Here is a 16,045-nt window from a genome sequence, read left to right on the forward strand (position 1 = left end):
TGCTTCACGGAGCCTTCCCAGAGAATGGAAGGAGCCATTTGGATGGCCATAGATATTGAAGGACACATCTATTTTTAACACTGGACCTTTGTAAAGTTAGGTTTGTATCCTACAATCCCAAGTCATAAGATCTTTATCATTTTCTGTTTTTTTTTTTTTTTTTTTTTTTTACAAAGAACTTTGAAACCAAATGTTTCTGGGCAAAGGACAATAGAAATGGTAGTATAGTGGTCAGAGCATGGACTCTGAGGGCAAACCAGCTCAGTTCTTCATTCCAGTTCTGCAGCTGCTGGTGGTGGTATCAGGGCGACTTACCAATTCTGTGCCTCAGTTTCCTCTTTGTCTAATAAGCATAAGAACAGTACTTATTTCCAGATTATTGAGAGAATAGATGAGTTAATATATGCAAAGCTCTTAGACAGTGTACATCATGCACATAGAAAGTGCAATATTAGCTATTATTTTATTTATTTTTATTTATAGCAATTGACATTTAAAAATACGTAACAGTAGAATAAAATTATGGTTGGAGACTTCAGTACAATAGAAACCAAACATAACTTTCATGATGATTCAAAAAGATATTCCATTTTTATGCGTCAGATATAGTTGATCAAATTTAAATGAAGTAAGGAACTCAGTGTAAATTGATTTACTGTGCAGTAAAGGTGTTGTGGAATCTGTTACTTAAACAAGGCCCCAGATTGGAACTTCGTGAAGTAGGGTGAGGAATGACCTAAGAGGCAGCACAGTAAACAACTACAGAAACCATAGATCCAAGAGTTTGAAGAAACCGGATAAAATGTAAATTTCAAGGGAGAGGCAACTCTCCTATTGTTAACTTCTCTTTAGATTGCTTTGAGCTAATGCTTAGTGTTAATGCCTGGCAAATTCCAAACAGGGAAAAACATAGGGACTTATTTTTCATATTATATATGATTAAAATTAAACTTGATTTGTCCATTAAGCAGTGCAGTAACAGGTTTTCTGACTGTTCATAAGGCATTAGAGAAATGATGCATATCAAGAAGACGTTCTTTTTCCAAAGGACACTAATCAATGCTGAGAACATTTGCTATAAATTATTCACATTTGTTATAAACTACTCCATCTTTTTAAAAATTAACGGTACATAACCTATAATCTAGGAGCAAAAGTAGAGCTGCCTCACCTTGGAAAGTTTGATTATGAGGGACTGATTACAATAAGAGAACAAATAGGATCCTGAGATTGGAGCTCAGTGTCTTACGAGGAAGAAATCACTGAGCGCCCGTACATCTGATAAAACGTGATCTCTACGCCTTGTTGTGTGTTCTTTCACCACACATTAATATTTCATGCAACCATTTCAAAATAAAGTCATAATGTGAGTCATAAATCACAAAACCGTGGTAATAAACCACTTTGGTTTATATTAGCTGTATACGGATGATACTTAAGCATTTCCACCATTAGCACGGACTATTTGAGCTTTCTGTATACCACATTTGCTCTATTTCTTCCATTTTAAGTGGTAGGAATATGGGAAACAATGCTAAATCCATTCATTAGTGATAGAACTATGCTATTTGTTCTCATAATTGATTTCATTTCAACTTGGACCTGTGAAAATGATAGCACAGTTGAAAATGACAATATTATTGACCTTGTTTTAGCAAAGAACATGCCTTTTCCAGTGAGTCCTGCTGAGGAGTAAAGGAAGATCAGGGGAAAATAAAATATTGAAAGAAAAAATAGAACAATGCATTGAAGATTAGAATTACTTAATGTGTAAATATGGTTTATGCTCATTAGTGAATGGCTTATTCCTTACATAAGCTCCTGAAATGATGCCATTATAATGTATATAATCTTGGTCTTCTTCTTCTTAGTTTTTTTCTAGTGGGATCTGTTCTACTTACTGCTCAGTATTATTGAAATGGTAACTATAATTATTATAATTCATACTAGGTAAACAGGCTGGATAAGGTTACAGCTGAAAAATGTCTATCTATCTGTCTATCTATCTATCTATCTATCTATCTATCTATCTATATATATATACTTTAAGTTCTGGGATACATGTGCAGAACATACAGCTTTGTTACATAGGTATACATGTGCCATGGTGGTTTGCTGCACCCATCAACCCGTCATCTACATTAGGCATTTCTTTTAATGCTATCCCTCCCCTAGTCTCCAACCCCCCAACATGCCCCCGTGTGTGATGTTCCCCTCCCTGTGTCCATGTGTTCTCATTGTTCACCTCCCACTTATGAATGAGAGCGTGTGGTGTTTGGTTTTCTGTTCCTGTGTTAGTTTGCTAAGAATGATGGTTTCCAGCTTCATCCATGTCCCTGCAAAGGACATGAACTCATCCTTTTTCTATGGCTGCATAGTATTCCACAGTGTATATGTGCTTAAGAGAGTTGGAATCTCACTTTGTCAAACAGTGGCATGGTCATAGCTCGCTGCAGTCTCACGCTCCTGGATTCAGGCTATTCTCCTACCCCAGCCCTCAAGTAGCTGGGACTATTTCTAATTCTTGATGTGAATTAAAAGTTCATGCATTGAAGGCATCCTGAAATTATAAAAACCAAGCTCCCACCAATTAGACAAACTGACCAAAACAAACATATACATATATTAGAGACTTGTAAATATTTAAAGATGCTGCTGCTAGTAGTTTCTTGTGCTTAAACCACATGGCATAATCTTCAGGACAAAGGCACTGTTTGTGAACAGTTGGGTGGGTTCGTGACTCTTCAGCCCTTGACTTGCAAAGCTTGAATGAGGTTAGCATTCAATGCCCTGGATGGATGCTCGTGGTTTCTGTCAGATGCCAGGTCTGCAAAGGAGCTAACCGTGTTTCCTCATCTATCAAAAACAGCAAATAGGTACAGTCATTGGATTGGGAGATGGTTGGAATAATTAAGAAAATGTATACAAAAGCACATGGAAAAATTAGAACATTAGAACCCTTTATGAGTAAAAATGTATTTTTTGTTCATCAAGTAATGTATTAATTTATTAAAAAGTTGATTGAAAAGTGCCCTGAGGGGTTGCATGGGTTCTGTATTCAAGATAAGTGAGCTAGGATTCTGAAAACCTGGAAAGCACATGTTGAGTCTGTGGAGGGCAATGACTGCTCACTCATTCTCTGGGAATGTGGTTGCTACTGTCAGGCTATCAGATTTTTAAGTATGGCAATCAAATCCACTGAAAAAATTAACAAGGCTGCATATGCTAAATAAAACACATTTGCCAGTCTGATTTGTTCTGCCAAGACTTTTGTGTTGATATCAAGACAGAAACTTGAAAGTTAGCATTGATGTTGCCTTTCATAAAAAGAACGCATACATTGTTTCAGGTTTTCTAATGAAACTTTACTGTACTTTTGAAGGTACTCAGATGTTTTCCTGCCCTCTAAAATCTCCAGGGGACCCTTCATTTTTGTTGAACAAAGATTTTCTTAAAAGAAGAATTAGATAGAAAGTGATAGAAAGAAGCAACATGTCTGAATTTTCAGGGAATGCAAATGCGTATACAGTCAGCTCTCCATATCTATGGGTTATGTATCCATGGATTCAATCAACTGAGAATCAATATTCAGAAAATAAATGACATAGTGAAAAATAATAAAAAATTTAAATATATAGTATAACAAGTATTTACATAGCATTTACATTGTATTAGTTATTACAAGTAACCTAGAGATGATTTAAAGTAGAGTCATGTACCCCATAATGACTTTTTGATCAACACCTGACTGCATGTATAAAGGTGATCCCGTAAGATTATGATACCTTATTTTTTCTGTACTTTGTCTATGTTTAGACATGCTTAGATGCCCAAATACTTAGCATTTTGCTACGGTTGCCACAGCATTCAGTACAGTAGCGTGCTATACAGGGTTGTAGCTTAGGAGCAATAGGTAGTACCATCCAGCCTAGTTGTGTGGTAGGCTATACCATCTAGGTTTGTGTAAGTACAGTGTGATGTTCATCCGATGACAAAACCACCTAACGATAAATCCCTCAGAAGCATCCCTGTTGTTAAGTAACACTTGACTGCATAGAAGTTGTATATACGTTATATGCAAATAATGTGCCATTTTATATAAGGGACTTGGGCATTTGTAGATAATCCTCAGGGTCCTGGAACCAATCCCATGTGGATACTGAGGAGTGACTGTACTTGGTGTCTTATAAAAGCTAAGGTACGACCAGACCAAAAGAAGGTAAACTGAGCTGAGCATTTCTGCAGTTCTAGAGCAGCGAAGGGTTACTACCATGCAGCACAATTTAGTGCATGCCATTTGCTTTTATGGAGGGCAGAAGATTGCTGAATGTTAGGTCACTGTGGCCAAGAATAAAGCTGAGCTTTGACCTCAGAAAGGAATTTGGCCTTGATTTCAAGAAGGCATTTAAAACAATAACCCAACACTTTGGAGTACCTAAATGGATGGTGGAAACTACTAGAAAACCACAGGTAGTGTTTGCTCAAAAAGAAAGTGGTAGGAGGTGTGTGAAGGTAAGGGCAGAGAGAGGAGCCCCGAAGCCGCTGGAAGGGCACACAAGTGCTCCAGAATTGCAATACTTATAACGATGAGGGACCTGTGAGAGGAGGAGGGTGACAACGGGAAAAGGTTGCGGCGAGAGAAGAACATGTTAAAAGATTCATGCGTGCAAAGCCTTGGGAGGATGTCCATATCGTGTCAAGGTAACACCGCCATTCTTTGAGAGAAAGGATTCAGAGATGCAGCCAACTTCCCAACACGGACATCCATTTCTTGTACCTATTTAGTGGCTGCTATCCATTTCCATCCCATTGCTGGACCCCCCTGGCCCCATTAGCTCTGCAGGGAAAGAATAGAAAATGCCCTAGACAAGTTGGATGCCCTCCTGGCTGCACGGCAGTCCAGGTTTTAGATGCATCGTTGAAGTTTGGGGTGGGTGCCATCTGTACCTTTGGAACGCCGTGCTTCCCCTTGCCAGCACCCCGATCCCCATGGCGGAGAGGGCATTTCTCTGAGAGCACAGACTGGTGGATGAAGGCAGGGAGTGGTTGCCTGTCTCTGTCTCTCACTTATCACCTTGTGTTGTCCGTGTCATTCAGTCTGGCTGTGCAGGATGTGGCTAATTACTCACTGGTCCCCTGCAGGAGTCCACCCATTTTGAGTCTCGCGCTGCTATTCATTTTTAAATTATTTCTCCCCTGAAATAAACTGAGACATAATTCCATGTCATAATAGAGACAAGAAGGAGTCCTTACTTCTTTTGAAATAGAACAATATCCAGTCAGTTTCTGGGATTTTTATTTTTAGCTGGACAGTGATATTGAAATGTGAGTTACCTCGGTTGCTTCCCATTGGAAACTTGGCTTATTGTGGTTTACTTTCTAGTTATCAATAGAATTAGCTCCAGGAATAATGAATACTCATAAAAGTGCCTTTATGCTCATCTCCTCAGTAAAGAGTTGTTCTCTTCTTGAATTTAAATACAATTAGGCAAAGGATTTATCTTTTAGTGAGCATTTTTTAAAGTCCTATGTATTGGACAACATGATGCAACTTATTTAGTGTGGTTTAGTGGGAGTACTGTCAGTAATTTTTCACTCACTGAAATGGAAACCTCATGTCTGTTATATTTAGCTGCTGAAAAACAATTTAAAAACTGCATGTAATCCCTGGAGTATCTGAAGTCAAGTGTTGCCGTTTCTTTTCTTATTTAAAATAGTGTCCCTAATTTTCTGCCTTTAGTATTGGTGTCCTCATAATAGTGTTACTGGGATTTTTAAAATCTGAAGCCTGATTTCAAGTCTTTTTCCTAAGTTAATATAGGAAAAGTTCAAAGTCAAAGTCAAATCCAAGACGTTTGTCTCCATTTCAAAGACAGAAAGACCAAGGTGACTTTTGACATAATTTACATCTCACAAAATTATACAATACATTACAATTGCTTATTTATTAGATTAGGCCCTGGAACCAATAACAAAGTTACTTAAAAATGTAAACAGTGAGGTATTGATTAAATCAGCCACGAGTGCATGTTGACTCCACAAAAATGCCAAAGCTTCTTATAACTCGGATCAGCACAATCTGACTCCGTTTATCTTCACCTCCTTTTAAAATTGTTCAAGCAATGTTACCACTTAATTGCTAACCCATCTGTAGCAGGAAACAATTATTCTGAATAAGCCCACGTACCACACTGGTTTTCCAGCAGATTATTTAAAAACAATATTTCCTTAAGATAACAATTTTGATAATGATGCAGGAAGGAAATATATTTGCAATTAAACGAACATGCTTTAGCACAACAAGCAATAAAAAGCTTAACACTGAGCCTTTGTGAATTAAATGCCTTAAATGCCGGAACAACATTGGACAAAAGTCATGGTTCTGCTGACACATTTATTTCTCAGTAAATGAAGACTGTTTAGGTTTAATGCACTTGTGGTTAGCAATAGTTTAAAAGATCAATGTAAATTCGTTCTGAACTAGTAAATAAGGCTTTAATGAAACTTCTAACAGCATGCTCTCACACCTTAGGTCTCTTCATCATTTCGAGGTGACACAGCAGGATTTGCCTTGAGTTTGATGACACGCACACAATGTTATGAAGTGTTTGACAGATTTTATTTGATGTTTATTTGATTTATGGGGTTGATATTGGATTTCAGCATCTCCTTATCAGCCTTTTGTTCACACTTAGCAGAGTGCTTATAAAGATAGTTTCTTCTAAATGTGCTTATTAATATAACATATATACTATTAATGAAAGGCAGTTTGGAACTGGGATCATTAAACATTTCCACTCCGCTAAATGAGGTAATGTATGAGAAAGCACTTTGCAAACTGTAAAGCCATATACAGATGTTAGTTATCATAATTATTGTTGTTACAGGAAACCCAGGTTTTATATATTATTATTCTGTTTTCCTTTAACACTTAATTCAAAGAGTAAATACAGGCAACCAATTTCCTTAAAAACCTGCTGCAGCTTTTTAAGCAGTTCTGAGCGTTTCATTAGGGTTTATTGTAAGTCATGCATGATGCTCTTAATTTCGTTTAGGCTTAAAAAAATTGACTGACATAATCAACATGACTCGTAACATTAAACTTTCCCAACATGAAACTTGCTTAAGAAGGTGCTTGGGAACTTTCACTTGGGCCTGGGAACCACGAAAGGAAGCGCGTCCAAAAGTTCTTCTGTGAGACGTCAAGATGCCGCCTGTTCCCTTTTTAGTCTTACTGTTAATTTGCCTTTTCTGTCCTTCACAGATGATGAACTTCATGAGTTACTTTGTGGGGATGCAATGAAAGGGAATTTTTTTTCTTTCTTCTGTTTCTTTTTTAATCTGATTGAGGAGAGACATAGGGACTGGAAGACATTCACATGGCTATAAATAAAAGTCAAGATACAATTGTTCAGGTAAAAACAAATGATTTCTTGCATTAGAATTTAACTCTTACCTTAATGATGTGAGGAAAGCTTGGCAAATTTTATGAAGAGTCAGAAAACTTACCCGTGGAGATGGGTGATCATGCTTTCTGCACAACACTCCTCTGTGGTAAATCAAGAGTTCAGTTTACTCTTTATCATATAAACCTCACAATATGATCATACTTGTTTTTCTTTTTGTTCTTGGTTTAACTATGTAATGAACACTGAAGAAATTACTAATGATTTATTTGATATTTAAACAAGTGAAGCAAATATTTTAAATAAATAAAAGAACTCATTACCCAGTTCTGGGACTTGGGATATACCAAATGCTCTTCCTTGTTGTATAGCTAAGAAGAAAACGTAAATGCTAAAAGGCAAATGAGTGGAAAGTACTTCTTTCCCTTGGTAATTCATACCCTAAAAGTGTTTAAGATGTAAAGCTTGTTAGTAAAGAAATACTGTATCATGGCACATCCATTAGGAGGAGTAAAATAAACATAGTTGTTTGTGATTGGAAAGTAACAAAGCACAAATAACTCAGAACAAAATACTACAGCAAAATAGGGGAGGCATTAACTAAACTATACGGTCCGGGAGCTCCAACACCATGCTTTTCACAACTAAGGATTCAAAGGTAACTTGACTGTGAGGCCTGTCAGCTCATTTAGAAAGTTCCAGAATGTATTTCAATCCCAGAGAGCTGCCCAGAATTCTGGTGGGACAAGAAGGGCTAAATGTCATAAATATCAGTATACCGGCTCCGTGTCAGTATTGCTCTGGCCATATTGAAACAGTCCCTATTGTCTTCAATCATGTTAATGTTTGAGACTCCTTTTTCCATTCTAAGATTTCTTTTACATAATGAATGCCTTTCTAGTAAGTTCTACAATTAAATTCATATAATTTTATAGCGTTTTAGTAACTGGCTTTTATCTTTCATAGTGGCTACTATTTCTTGAGAGTTTACAATACGCTAGGCACAGGGCAATGTGCTTTATGTTGATCTCATGTCACCTTCTGAATAATCCTATATAATCATTATATTGTCCCCATTTTCAGGTGAGGTAATTGAGGTTAAGCAAGGTCAAAGTCAAGTTCACTCAGCTAAGTAGTGACGCAGCTGGGATTAATTTCAGTATCTGTCCTGCACTACTGCCTATTTATTTAAATAAACTACATGACTAGATATCAGATGCTTAATGAAAGGTTTAGAATGGCCAAATGAATGAATTAGAGAAAAAGTCGCACTGCTAAGTCAGTTCTGTGACCATATGAAAAAAATCAAAGTAAAAATTATAAAGACAAGAAGAGAATAAAAATCAAAACCACATGAGTGCAGTTGATGGGCACATCGTCACCGGGAATATTCTCTTTTGAAGTGAAGGAATATCAACTCTTAGGCCCTTCAGCGGCTTGATAATAACTTAAATGACAATGAAATGTGTTTATATTAAAAATGATGTTTAATACCCTTGTTTCAGTTAGGACAGGTGACAGTACAGCCAGAACATCTCAGAGTAGAATATAAAATTTAACTTTTTTTCTTAAAAATTCTATTCAATAGATTTGCTTTTCTGGATTCCCAATAACAACATAACAGACACTGAACAAAGGAATATTGTTAATGAGTTAATTGTCAGTTTATTCTGTATTTTATTTTTCTTGTTTGCCACGTGATAAATTATATGTACTAGAGCTCGATTTTCTTATTCTTAAAATAATTTTTGAGCCAAAGTATCCCTTTGTCTCAAAAATTATTTAATTGCCAGAAACAGAATCATAAAAATAAGGTTTTTTCCCTGTTAAAAACTTCAGAACACAGACAATTTTTAGAAAGAAAGATGAGAAATCCTAATTTGGATACAAATAATTTGACCGCTAACTCAGTGGTAATCAGATCTGACTTTGTGACACACTGAAGTGCACTGAGGTTTTTAAAAGGAGGATGTGAACTTTCAACTCTTAAAATGTGTTTCAATTTGCTTCGAATTAAAAATAAGTATGTTCACAGTAGGGTATTGAAGCTGTAAAATGTTGGCAATGCTGGAAGTGCACATAACGTCCACTGAAAGAAGGAAAGCAGGAGTTGAAAAGGAAAAAGGAAGTAATTTTATTGAAACTAACACAATTATTTTATTTTTACTAAAAATAAAAGTAACCTTTTAACATGTGAAATATATGGAGAAGTGAATCTACTTACCAAATTAAAGCATTGATTGTACCAAACCAGTTAAAGTTAAAGCTACTAAGTTGTCATTTTGATCATAATGGGTCATTAGGGGAGCCTAGAAATAACAATCCTATTTTGTAAAAACAGTTTTGCTTCATAAGAGAAAGAAAAAGTAAGGTAAATGAAGATGTGGGTAAGCATCTAGTATGGAATCTCTATCTACATCTATTTTTAATCAATAGAAAACACTTCTATACTATATGGCTTTAAATAATATTCTTGAAAGATCCTGGTAACTGATTTACAGTTGCCAATTTTAAGAATGATTTAAGGAGTTTACATGTATTTAATTTATAATTGAAACTAAATTGTTATATTTCTCCAAGCAGTATACATTTTTAGATGTTGGCTTTTGAACTGTATAGAATATTGCAAAGAACTTCCAAAATAATCATTTTTGTTATTCCAAAATACTGACTGTAAGTCGTTACATTTCACCCTATTAATGTCAATCAATCCGAGTAAAGAAACAAGCAATAAACTCTGTTGGTAGTTGTGGAGATGCAGAGTTGCTGGTAACAATAGCAAGTTAATAATGCCAGAAAACAATTGAGAGGTGTTTCTTGTGGTGTTTTGTAAACACTGGCCACATTTTCCCACAGAAGTAACAAAAACAAATAGGATGAGGAAAGAGAAATAATTGACCAGGCTGTTTCTAACAAGTTTTGGTTAAAGGCAAATAAAATCAGTCTCAAATATGAGTTATTGTAGCTGATTGAGGAGTTAAAGGAAGTAAGTTAAAGGAAGCAGTTGTGTCCAGTTTGGAGTTGAAGTTAGCAGATCTTTGAAAAAAACTTTCTCTGATAACTAAGGTCAATTAATAATGACTTACATTTTCTAAATTTAGATTATTTTCCCATCTGCCTCAACAGTGACATTTGTTTCCAATAAAAACTTAAAACATCTTCCCAAGGTAACAAAAAAAGTCATTAAAAAAAGTCTGAATTAGTCTCTGACGTGTACATTTTGTCCAATTTTAGATGTCTGGTCTTTTCCTGTTTCCAGGTAAAGCCCAAATAATTGCTTTGCTCACTGCTTCCTTTGTTACTGAGCAGTGGCAAGAAAAGACAGAACGTGTTGAAGGAACTTGCTCTTCACTGTATTCCATGCACCCATTTATTCCCCATTGAAATGTGTGCCGAGCTCCAGGAAACCCACAATATTTCTAAGCATGTTCTTGAAGCATATGAGCTTTAATGAGTGTTAAGAGTACCTTATTAACTTGCTGTTGCCTGCTGAGAAAACATTGTTTATATGGAATTGGCTTATTGCTAATGAGAGAATGTATTAAGGCATAGCACAGGCAAGGCATAATATGAACACTCTTTTTCTAAATATTTTCTTTCAGGTCTTTCTCGCTCCAGTTGATGATATTAAAGAAGGGTCAGACACATCATCACTCACTCCTTTACTTACTGGAAAAAGCAAAAGGATTTTATTAAGATTAGAAAATTTTCCCCACCCCATTTGTCTCTTCTGCACCAGCGTCTCAGCAACTGCCCCATTTGAACTGTGAGATGCTAAATAGTTCAGATGTTTTCCTCTTCCTGTAATCATCATGCATATGCCGAGCTTGGATGTCTCCCCTGCCTCATGAATTTGCAGAATGGCCCCAGCTAGGCTCCTTCTTGTCGTGGGGACAATTGCCAAGGCTGATAGAAAGAGAAGGAAATTGTGGAAAAGAGGGTTTACTTTATTTAACCGGACTCCAGTCATTTAGTGTCTGTAGTTTTTGGGCATGTGCCCTGAGCCCTCCAGCCTCGGTTCCTCTCTCTCACTTTATGCTGTGTGCCCTGACCATTGGCTGGTCCTAAAACATGGCTCATGTGGCACTGGTATGCACCTTGTCGTCTACACAGCTGCAGAGCCCAGCTATTCCAAAATGGTGGTGGATGCTAGCAGGTGATGGGGAGGACTGATCTCTCTTCTCTCTTCTTTATTCGCTAGGATCCAAGTAAATTCTAGTGGGCAAGAGGAAGAGAAGAGAAACTACAACATCATTATCTTACTGCTGGAGGCAGCAGATTACGGAGCCCTGCCTGTGTTGTGTCAAATGCACTATGTGACAACCAAGACCCTACACAACCGGGGGGCACTTCAGGATTCCTCCAGGCGGCACTTGCTGGCCTAGACTCACTTCTTCAGGAGGGAGGTTCGCCCTGGAAAGCTGATCTGCATTTCTGCTGGGATCGATGCCGTGGAGACTGAATACATTGGTAAGTAGTTTAGCAGCTAGTTTCGTCTCAGCTGACAATGATTATGGATTGGGGTGCTCAGAGCAAGAATGCACAAATGGTCTGGAGAAAAATCAGCAGTGAAACTCTACATTTTTTGTAATGCCTAAATCAGCAACGAAAAACGCTGCAGAATAGTTTCAGGTGTCTAGGAGAATACAAAGAGGGCTCCGGGCAGGTTAATGGACAGATATTCTCCTGATGGCCTTCATTCTGCACCTGAACTTCTTGGAGGCCATGCTACCTGCTCTCTGACGCTCCTTTCTCCCTTGCCCTGGCCTCACTGGTTCTTGGTCCTACTGGTGTTTTTGGTCGCATTCCCACTTTCGCCCTGGCCCTCCGTGGTCCTAACTTTTCATCCCAGAAGCCCCTTGTCATGGCCAGAATCTAGTTGTCTTCAGAAAATTAATCACATGTCAATCTTGGTTGTCCCTAAAAATCCAGGACCAACAGTCCCCTATGAATTTCTCTTGTGGGTCTCAGTTAAAAATACAAAGTTAAAAGACACTGGGAGTCACAGTAGCTTAACCACTATCTTTTAAATCTCACGTGACTGTCCTCCCTCAAATAGGCTGTTCCCAGTTCTGAATGAAACAAAATTCCCTTCTGTGATTCTGTTTCATTGCCCTCCAAGATTTTCTTCATAGCTCTGATCACTATTAACGATGGAAACAAAACAAAAGCATGAAGAAATAAATCCCACCTCATGAGCCTTGCACCATGCCAGGTACATGGTAAGTGTTGATTCAGTGACTAAGTAGATTTTTTTCCTGCTTCCATAGTGGGCTGCATCTAGCAACAAATGGTATGTTCTTTATAAGAGAAAAAGTATTGGAGATACTTTCCTGCTTTCTGAGTTGTGTTTTGTTTCATGATCACTCTTAGATTTGTTAACTGTGGGCATAAGAGCATCTGATATGAATATGGTTCAAGTTGAATCAGCACAAATGAATCATCATCATAATCATAAGAGACCGAAAACTGAGAAAAAGTATTGGAGATACTTTTTCTGGTACTGATAATATTTCTGGTACTGATAATATTTCACCTTAATATTTTGCTGTGTTTGGGTCTATTTCAACATATTTTTGATAGAACACCCTGAAATCCTCAGAGGAGTCATTAAGGGTTTGATTGAATTCAGAATCAAGTGTGGGTGGGAAAATGGTCTTCTTGATAATCCATGATTGAGCTTTTTGATTGTTTGGTACAATTTTTTTTTTGTGTGTGGTCTTATCCAGCCAAACCACTCTTCAGACGACACTCCTATTACCCCACACAGAGTAAGTCTGATCACACAAAAGCCCTCTGTGTTGTGGCCCTTTCAACGCCCATCATCTCTACTTTGAACAAGGGGTATGTTGTTGAGCTCTGCGGCATGAGTTCTCTCAGAGGTGGCGCCATCCTTGCTGTCAAATATCACAGTGATGGAGCGTTTCACAGCGCTTAGGGTGAGATGAGTTCAGAAGCGTCGTCCAGTTCTGTGGGTACATAGCATAGAGGTCAAAATTGTAGGTTTGATGACTTTGGGGCCACTGAGGCCCGTTTTGTTTCATGACCACTCTGAGATTTGTCAATTGTGGGCATAAGAGCATCTGATGTAAACATGGTTCAAGCTGAATCAGCACAAGTGAATCACTCTTACTCGAGAAACTGAAACAAAAACGCAAGCACAAACCAACATGGTAATCTTTGGTGAACTTGCAGGCAAAATATCAATCTCTTTTTCTCCTTTCCTCTCTCTTCTCTCTCTTTCTCTCTTTATATATGATCATTAATTAACGAACTGAATGACAATCAGATATACTGTTTTTATCCTGGACTGTGACTTTAAGAAGACATTATTTATGAAACAACGACTGTGTCACCACTCATGGGCATTGCAGAGCAAGATCAGCGTCTCTCTCTTCCTTCCCTCCTTTGCGGTTGACCCTCTGCAGGTGCCTCAAGGACCATGGCACTGACTCCTTGTTTATGTTACTGAACTTCATGGTTAACAAAATGCCGTTTTCCATCTAATGAATTTGCCCTGCAGGCACAGGAAAAGAGTTGGTTCCACCATTTTCAGAGGCCAAGCAACAATAAATTTTGCAGGATTTTGTTGACGTTAATTGGGTTTGTATTGGTGTGAGACATTCTTGCTCCTGCCTCATTTGTCTTCTGAATCATTTGAATCGCCCACGTTCTGGGCCAGCCAGTCATTCAACCATGTGATTCCAAGCTTAACAATATATCCGAGTCACTGGTGGCTCAATCACACTTTAGTTTATTGCTCAATAAAATAATAATAACAATAAGTTCAGACATTTAACCAGGCTGCTTTTCTCCAGGGGCAAAATAAAGCTTTCCAGTTTAAAAGAGGGCATGCTTTCATTTCTGTTTTTTTTTTTCCCCCCAAAGAAATAAGTCAAAATGCTTTTGGTGTTAACAAAAGACCCTTTCCAGAGGTGTAGCTACTAACACCTGGAGAAAATCCTAAGAACCAGAATTGAAGACAAAATGGAGAAGACATGGGGGCGATTATTGTTTTTATGATGGAGACACATACTCATGCACACACACAAATGCAGGTTGTTTTCTCTTATAAAAATAATTACTGCCCAATTCTTACGTTATCATAAAACTATGAATTGCCAATGTGTCTGTTGAAACAGTCTTACTCTATCGTCAGGTGGCAATAATATGTGAAATAAGTTCTCGCTTTGTTTTTATTGTGGGCAGTAGCTCGTGCAATGTGCTTGTGTATGTAAGAAATTTTGGTGTCAGTTGTGTGTGAGTGGAGGCATAGGAAGCTGCAGGCAAATTTGGAAATGGGTCTTTATATCTGCAAGTTGGTTACTAGACCATTGCTATCTTGGTGAAGGGCCATTTAAAAAAAATTCAAATCCATTGAGTATTGATGCTTTGGTAAAATATGATGAAAACTAATGATTAGAAAGTCGGTCATGCATTTGGATGTCATGGTTATGTTATATTGCTATAAAACTTTCTAAGTACTTAACTTCCAGCCTCTGTGCTTATCTTGATGCAGACTGGTTACACGTAGTTCTTGGATCTCACTGGTCACAGACCTTTCTCAGTAGCTCCATCCTGGACTGCTCAAATGCAGAGAAAGCTCTATTCCAGGCTTAAAATAAATGAGATATCACTTAAAAAAACACACACTGGGGATTAAAAAAAAAACAAAAACAAACAAAAACAAAAACAAACCAACCAGTTGTAAACGAATGAGCTTACTAAATTGTCAACATAATAGGGTTTTTTTTTTAAAGACTTTAACAGTTCACTGTTTTCAAATACCAAAACAAAACAAAACAAAACAAAAACCGTGCTTTTAAATTGACTTCAATGTTTGTCCAGTCTGAATCTAACACATTTTTGAATCTTGTCAGTGGTCAGTGTGCCAATGGTGGAAACGTTTGCAAAGGTGCTGTTTTCTCTAAATTTGCTTCACTGTTTTATGTAAACATTATTGTGAAATTCCTTCTCAATCCCTAAAAAACATATGCTCCTTTATGCCATTTTATTACTGCACATTGTTTTCTAGGATACATAGAATCGTATATTGTTTTTATAGCTGGGGTGTATCTTTGTGAAATGGCTGGCAGAGCCCAGGGGAGACATTGGCCTGTCCCCACATTGAGAGAAAGACAGTCAACTTTTCCCTCTGGTTTTACTAAGGCACCAAACCAATCAGGATTTCTTTCTTTTTTCTTTTTTTTCTTTTTTGAGACGGAGTCTCGCTCTGTCACCCAGGCTGGAGTGCAGTGGCGTGATCTCGGCTCTCTGCAAGCTCTGCCTCCCAAGTTCACGCCATTCTCCTATTTCAGCTGCCCGAGTAGATGGGACTACAGGCAGGCGACCGCCACCATGCCTGGCTAATTTTTTTTTTTCTGTATTTTTAGTAGAGACGGGGTTTCGCCATGTTAGCCAGGATGGTCTCGATCTCCTGACCTTGTGATCTGCCTGCCTTGGCCTCCCAAAGTGCTGGGATTACAGGCGTGAGCCACCACACCCGGCCACCAATCAGGATTTCAAAAGTGTGCTGCCCAAATGTTGAGACATAGAGTCAGTTTGGACTTTGATGTACTTTTAGTGCTGGTGTGTATGCTCAGACATCCATGTGTGTACAGATGCCCCTGGAACAGTTT

At 37.8% G+C, this 16,045-nt stretch overlaps 1 long non-coding RNA gene across 2 annotated transcripts in view; it reads left to right on the forward strand.

Moving 5' to 3' along the window:
• Positions 1-16,045, forward strand: part of LOC107129073 (uncharacterized) — a 523,695-nt gene that overhangs the window by 301,232 nt on the left and 206,418 nt on the right. The window contains exon 4 of one of the 2 annotated variants that reach the window (XR_010585386.1): positions 11,608-11,876. This is a non-coding gene — a long non-coding RNA (uncharacterized lncRNA). Of the gene's footprint in view, positions 1-11,607; positions 15,221-16,045 lie in introns of those variants that run through there. The other variant, XR_012432030.1, reaches the window with a different exon arrangement.

This window comes from Macaca fascicularis, chromosome 3 (assembly GCF_037993035.2).
Source record: "Macaca fascicularis isolate 582-1 chromosome 3, T2T-MFA8v1.1".
Lineage (NCBI taxonomy): Eukaryota > Metazoa > Chordata > Mammalia > Primates > Cercopithecidae > Macaca > Macaca fascicularis.